Source organism: Athene noctua, chromosome 4 (genome assembly GCF_965140245.1).
Source record: "Athene noctua chromosome 4, bAthNoc1.hap1.1, whole genome shotgun sequence".
In the NCBI taxonomy this organism is placed as follows: domain Eukaryota; kingdom Metazoa; phylum Chordata; class Aves; order Strigiformes; family Strigidae; genus Athene; species Athene noctua.
This window is the reverse complement of record NC_134040.1, coordinates 26,088,106-26,096,014: the sequence shown is the minus strand read 5'-3', so window position 1 is coordinate 26,096,014 and position 7,909 is coordinate 26,088,106.

Here is a 7,909-nt window from a genome sequence, read left to right as displayed (position 1 = left end):
GCTGCTCTGTTTAGAAGCAGGCTCATTTTCCAAGTCACAATGGAGTCTTTCTGTCATAAGGACTGCTGGCAGTGAGGTGAAAGCTGGATGTGATACAGGGGATTAATGCCAAATACATGAAATTGTAATGTTATGTGACATTGTGTGGAGACATTATTAGAGGATGTGGCCAGAGAGGCAGAACTTAGATCTAGATCGTGCCTTTCATCATGTTAGATTTTGAATAACATTTCTCAAATGAATACTGTTTTAAAGCTAAATACTCTGTGAAAATAATAAAAGCATTTTCTGCTTTAGTTTTGCTTCACTTCCTGCAAAGAAGCACTTCCTCCTTCATCTGATAAGGTCAGATTCAACTCATTACTACTTGTGTTTGTGGGTGGTTCACTGGCTAACAACACTGCAATTACAGGAAAGCTTGCTAGCTAAAAGTCCTTTTGGTTACTTAGGCTGTGGAAGGAGATTGTGGTCTACTTCTTTATGAGTGCTAGGGTTGTCTCTATGAAGTCTCTAGAATGCTAAAGACTAGTTTACTCAACAGGGAGGAGCTGGCTGCATTAAGTGCCACATGTGAGCACTGAGACAAAACCACCAAGATGATTCAATTAACAGAATTGACAAAGACACTTATAGACTACATCAACTTGATAAAAACCTGTTTTTTTCCCCAAGAAGGAGGTAGGGCAGAGATAAGAAGTGTGTACCAGGTGCTGCTTGATCAAAGCATCATCTTTGTATCACAGTACCAGCTGCTTCCCTGAGTCACATGCATTTCAGACCACTGATAACAAGAGCTCAAAGAGGAAGGGTTCCAGCCTGAGCTCCACTGCGTTTAATGCTACCATTTGCCCTCGGTCTGGCTGGCAAGAGTTACCTGCCCTGGATCAGACAGGCAAGATGAGGAGAGACATAGCACTTCTGAGTTATGATTTTCCTCATCTCCAGCTAGCTGAAGCTGCACTTGGAGAAATCATTAACCACAGCACAGTGTTTATTTGACTTCTGTGTAAGGAGGTTGGCTACACAGCAGGTGTGGTAGGTATAAGAGGTAGGAGGAGGTGGAAAAGCAAGGATCACTCACCACCTTCATTATTGCTACTGAGTTGGAGAACCTGCTGATGGCCTCAGCAATGGCCCTTAACCCAACACACTGAAAGCTGAAAGGTTCAACAGCATTGCTTTTAGCTACAGGAATTTAGTAAGTTAAAAATCGGGATCAGACAAGTGAGCAAATTAAAAGGCCTATATATTTGCTTGTTGCTCCAGTCTTGATCAGTAATCAATGACACATTGCTACTTTCTGGTGAATTTTTACTTTTATGTCAGAAAAAGACATGTTTCTTTTTATGTCTCTTTAATGTCTTTATATTTAGGACAATACTGTTGATCAATAACGTTAAGTATATAGGTAAACATATGACATGCGTGGTCAGGTTTAGCAATATACTTATATCCTGTGTATACATTTGTATGTGTTTGTGTATGTGTGCACAGAGATACATGCACATGCTCCATTACTTACTGTACATTGGTTACTACCACACTGATGGCTAATTCACCTAATAAAAAAATGTACCAACTCTGCACTCATACCTTCGCCAAGGGGAATGTTTTCAATAGGCAGCTTAATGTCTCTGTATTTTCACAGTAACTATTATTATTACTACATTTGAGTGCTGAAGTTAAGAATCCTCCTCTGGTTCTGATATCTTTCATTAAACCACCATATTAGCAACTGTTCTGGAATAAATGAGTGACCCAAATCTCTCAAGTATCTTAAAATAGTCATCTTTTTACATATGACAGCAGTAGATGTATTTCCTCAGTACTGTCAAAGGGTGACTTTAATTACTGTAAATTTTAAGGCTGCTGTTTATTTAAGTAGGAAGCATGAACATTTTATTCAGGGCAAGTATTTGCATTCAGAGGCAATGCTGTTCAGGGGACAGCATGTTAGAATAAGGCTCTGGAGACCCGACTTCTTATGTCTCTGCCAGCTCATTACTAATTTGCACCATGTTCCTCCTCAGCTAAAAGAGAGATTGTGTAGTGCTTTTAACTTACAAAGCACTACTTGCATCAACTGGTACTTTTAACTTTAAGAGCACTACTTGCATCAGCTATTATTTTTAGCAGCTCTGAAATGCTGTGGGATGTGTATCTGGGTCTGCTTTTTTTTTAAAAGTGCCAGCAGTGAATATGCTCTTCCATGACAGATGAAAAGACAGAAACAAGAAGCTGGACTGATAGCAAGAAATCTAGCAGAGCAGATCAGAAGGATAAATACTGAATTTATATATTGAAGCAAGGCTAACAGCTCCCTTTACTTAAAAAAATGCAGCACACAAAACTGTAAGAGGACTAATGTTTCTGAACACACTTGATTCAGTGGCTGTTCCCTAAAACAGCAGGAGCAAAGCATAACTGGAGTAAGAAACAGAAGCAGGCAAGTAAGAGTCAAATCACCAAACACCCCTATACATGATAAACAGCCTATCTGAAGGTGTTGTAGCATTCAGCAAGATGATTTTACTGATGGTAGCCCAGAAATCATTATTACATAAGGAAGGTTTTGGCTAAACTTGCCTTTGGAAGCTTAAGAAACCCTGTCCCAAGGAGCAACCTCTCTTTGTTTGTGTCCTGCTCTTGTGGCCATCCAGCTTTCCCTAGTGGTGGGGTGTTTTGCCGATTACTGGGCCTAGCATAAAGGCCACAGCCAGCATAAAGATGAACCAATAACCAAATTGTATTTGATACAAAAGGGTCAGTACATGGGTGAGCGCTGTGGGTACAAACAAGTCAGATTATACATAATCGACATCAATCCCACTGACCCCAACAACACCACCAACAATGGGTGGAATAAATGGTGAAATGCAGTCTCCCATAGAAGGAACGGGAGACAACCGAGTCAACAAGCCAAACACATAAAACTAAGGAAGCCACGTACTGGATCTCTACACAGCCCACAATTAGAAAGGCCAGACCTGACTGGAGCCCAGTCCCAGGGAGGCAGGAGATCCTTCCCCAACAGGAAACTGCACAGGGCATCCACCTCACAGACAGACACTGCCCCTTCCTGCAAGGGGTCCCAGATTTCATCCCTAAGTGGGACACCTGACCTTTGCTGACTTAATGTGGGACCCCTGGGGCTCATTTACCCCATGGCTCTCCCTGCCAGGCCGGCCGCACCCTGGAGGGAAGCCTAAAGGCAAACTCACCCCCCTTTGTGAAGGGCTGTGGGAATCACCCATGTGTCAACCTTAATTTGGGGCTTGGGGTTGAAAACCCAGCATTTCATGGGGCCACGTGGGGTCTGGGCAGACTGGCTGTGCAGGTCTCACTGGCCTCTTTCACACCAAAGGTGCACTTCAGTCTTACAGTGATCAGGGCAGAATAAAAATCGCATGTGTATAGCATGAAGCATAATGGTGAGACCTCTCCTGCCCTCTCTTCCGTCCTCTCCCTGTTTAAGGAGAAACACCATTGTATTCTCTGAATCCAAAGAATATTAATGGATTTCATGAATTACTAAAACCAGAACAGTCTTCTCTCTTATTTGGGGAAATCAGAGACAGATACAGACCTGACAGTTCCTGGATGAAGTACTGCCATTTTATGAAGAAAGCAAGCAGGAAAACTCAGTGCCTTAAAGCCAACTGTTGTGGACTTTCTTTTTTTTTGGGGGGTAAAAAATGTCCAGTGTCATGCTCTGAGCTGTTGCTGGATCAAATTCATACAAATTGGTCACTGTTACCCTTAACACTTTATTTACTGCATCAATCTCTTTGACAGTCAATGCCCCAAGGCCAAGATGACACAATCTTAGTGTCCTGCCTCCCATTAATTCTCTTAATAAAACCAGTGGACATGTCAAAGGCTGCATAAAATAATGAAAGTTCCACATCAGCAATCACTAATGATTTTTAGTACACTTCCTTTCACCGTTGACACTTCCATCTCTCTTTGTAAAGAGCTTTGAGATCTTTGAACACATGAGGTGCTTCATATCTCTGTATTTCTTTCTGAATGACAGTGTAGCTGTATAGTTAGGTAAGACAAGTTGGTCTCCCAGTGAATATAGAATTTAAGGCACAATCTTGTCTTCAGGTGAAATGGATAATAAAACTGGAACGTAAGGTAGATGACAGGTAAGTGACAGGGAATGATGCACAGGGGAAGCATGTGTATGGCTAAAAAGGTGAAAACCTCTTTCACAGAAATTGTAAAATAAAAGGAGTTGACGGGTCCCTTTCCTCTCTTACAACCTAAAAACACGTGGACACAAAACCTCCCGTGTGGGGTGGTTGGCACAAGAGATCAGAAAGTAACTACGTGTATGAGAGGCTGATTCCTATCCAGCTGCATTCAGAGTATCACCACTGCTGACATTTTCTAAGGATACATTCCCCTAGCAATTTAGAAATTTAATCATGCAGATTCCAATCTAATGCCAGGAAAATTCAATGCAGGTCCACCTAGGGTATTACCTGGGCTTTGGCTCAGGCCCCTGCTTCCTTTCTGAAGAGATCTTTAAATGCCATCATTGCAGAACTTAGTAGCACAAACAGAAAGGGCAACTAAAAATATTCTTTGCCTGCTTTTCCTTATATGATTGTGGCTTTACAAAAATGTTTTCATATTTAAAAGAATCTCTCTCTCGTCTGTCTTTGAGCAAGACACCCACACAAACAACAGAAGATACAAATTATGCAGGGAAAACAGTGAAACTCATAGTTCAAAACATTCTAGCAGAGGCATATACCAGTGTACTCAGGAGAGAGAGAAAGATTACAGTTAAGCTGTTTTTATAAATCATGTATGTATTTGTAAAGAACAGTAGGTGTGATTTTAAATTGCTGAGATCTTTCTAATTAGCCTTTTGACACTTTTTCTGAAAAACATCATTTCAGTACTCCGAAGTGATAGTACTGTGGTTAAAGTCATCATAAAATTGGGTGTGATGCTGCTGAAGGCAGGAGTTCCTACCAGTACTGGCATACTGGGTTTGCCAGTTGGCCATTTTTGTAAGAAAGACCTCAGTTTTTATGCTTTCATGAATTTCTGTAGACTACTATGAAAAAAATTTATGCCCACATGCAGCTTTAAATTGTTTTCAGGACTGTATGCAGTCGTTCAGTTACATATTTATTTTTTAATATCATGAAAGATAATTTCTCTCCTGTTTCTGCTTCCATAATAGATTCAAGTCTTAATCATAGATTAAAATGAAAACTCTTCTCGGTACGAAAGAGCTCACAGAATCAGATTGCTGAGCACATTCCAGGGTACTTGGCACAGTTATTGGGCTCTGCATAAAATGCATGCCAGGATGTGCTTCTCTCCAAAACAGACACTTAAGAGGTTTTTGAAGGGAAGCACTCCTGCTTGCTTGCAGAACTGGACTGTAATGGGCACTGTGCAGGCTGTTTAAAGCCACTGTTCCATTAGCCGGCATCAATTTTTGATGCATTGTATCCTGCCTACACTTGTCATTTTCTAGCTCGTCCCAGCACTTACTGCCTCCAGTATGATTTCACAGCCAAGGAACTTTTCTTATTCCAGTTCTTATGATGTAAAGGAAAAGGGAGACAGATGTTCTTATTGGGCCTGCAGCTACATGAACTACCATAACGGGTGAAAAGCTACATTTGCTTTTTCACTCAGTGTGAGATTAAGTACAGAAATCCTGTGCTTTCCCCTGCCCCGCCCCAGGTTTTTAGGTTCCCTAAAAACTAAGTGAGCTTCATTGGGATCTGGGCATTTTTCTATTTCAAGTTCCTTATCACATTCTACTCTGGGAGCTGCAGTCCAAATTTTAAGTCTCATTGATGACTACTGAGGAGTATTTTTCACTTGGATATTGTGAAAAAGCTGCTCTTATTTCATTGTTTCCAATTTTGTTCTACTGTATACAAGTATAGTATGGGAAATGCAGTTGGGCACAGGATTGCAAATTCTTCCATCCAGCTGGTGGTTCAGATTGGTCTATTTTAAATTTTTCCCATTGGGATAATTTAGCTTATTTTGGCTCAGCTGCAGTAAGACCTTGTTAATACTCCAAATTTACTTCTGAACACTCTGCTGCAGGTGGAGTAGCTCATGAAGAGATGTCCAGGAGCCAACAATAAGAGATTCTGGAGTGGAGGCAGATATCACACAAAACTCTTCTCTCCTCATCTAAATGCCAGGAGGGAAGAAGAGAGTGAAGCCTACTCAGATATTTGAAGGAAAGGGATCCATCACCACTTACCTTTAAAAGTCAGTTCCAGACTGAGCTCTGTGTAGATGGAGACACTCTGCAGAAAGCCAGTTCGAGACACTTCAGCCAGGAGGACATGGTGAATGCCCTCTAGGGCAGCTTTTGGTTCTGCCCGGTCCCACATTGCCAAGCTTCCCTGGAAGTGAGTAAGGCCCAGTGCTTCCCACTCAGGTTCCTGTATCACACTCTCATGGTGCAGGCACCTTCCCAAATCCCCAGGTTTCATTCACAGATCTTTTGCTCCTATCTGATGTGTATCGTCTGTCCGCCTCTTAGTTACAATGTTGTTTTGTTTTGTAATAAAGAGGAGAATTCATTACTGTGAAAGACAAAAGAATATTAGTATAAATTAGGAAAGACTTAATTAACCTCCTCTTTTTTTTCTGATACTGTTTTCTTTAGTTTCAGATGTTGACTTATGAACTATCACTACTACTGGATGAAAGAAGACACATCATACACCACAGAAGAAAACATCTTCGTTTCCAGTTTGGGGAACTAAGTTATCTGTCTTTTCATGAGAATGCCAACTATGCATTTTAGTTGAGAAGCTCCGTTTTATCCATCACCAGAACTATTTGGTATTAAGAAAACATGAATGATGGACAAACATGTTTTGCTATAGAAACAAGTTCAGTAGCAGAGTACCGATTTCACATCTATTTTCAGTTCATTCAGGATTAATAATTATACTGTTGTGAGATAATCCTTGCAATAATTTAATTTTCTATCAGAGAATAAATTTATTTTATATTCTTCATAGGATAAGAAAGTCTGTTTAAAGGTAGAAATTATCCTCTGCTTCTATGAAGTGAGCACACATGCTCTAGGTGATTAAGGTCCTTAAAAGATACAATTTCTGGCTGCTGAGGAAGGTGGCCAAAGAATCACGGAAGGAGATAATTCTGCAGTACACTTTGATTTATGCAGTGAACCAGGAAGACCTTCATAAACTCTGCAACATCTTAGTGGATAAAGAAAAAAATGTGGAAAAATAGTAATTTGGCTTCAAACCACAAAATTGATATTATTGTTTTTTAATAACTCATTAAGACACCAAATGGGTTTCATACTTTTTGATAAATTGCATTTCTATCTTTTGTACTTAGGTCATTAGTATTCAGACTCATTATCTCCTGGAACTTTTCCTTTCCATTTATTAATGCTCCTCTGGGTGTACTGGAGCTGTTTGGGCTGAGCAGGATCCCAAACTCATTTGGTGCTCACACATTATTTGTGGGTACAACTTAACCACCAATTACTAGGCAGAGAGAGCAATTGCAGAACCAGGACTTCAGAATCCCTTGTGCTAAATCCATCAGGATGAACAGATTGTAAACTGCCCATTGCAGATATGATATGCGGCAATTTAGCATCGTGTTAATACTTCATAACCTCCATCCCTTCCATTTATATAGCTTTTCCCTCCTGAAGCTTTCTGAAATTGCTTCTCCAATCATTATACTGCACCAAGCAGTTCAGATTTAATAGGAATAGTTGTGAATATTAGCTTCTAAATGAGTTGAGGCCATATGGAATTTTTTATATTTAGTTAGATAAATCTGACGCATTTTTTTCTATTGTTTGTTACCATCTTATAAAAAAAATCAGAAAAAAGTACTGACTTTCTTGATTGGGGGCTTCTGA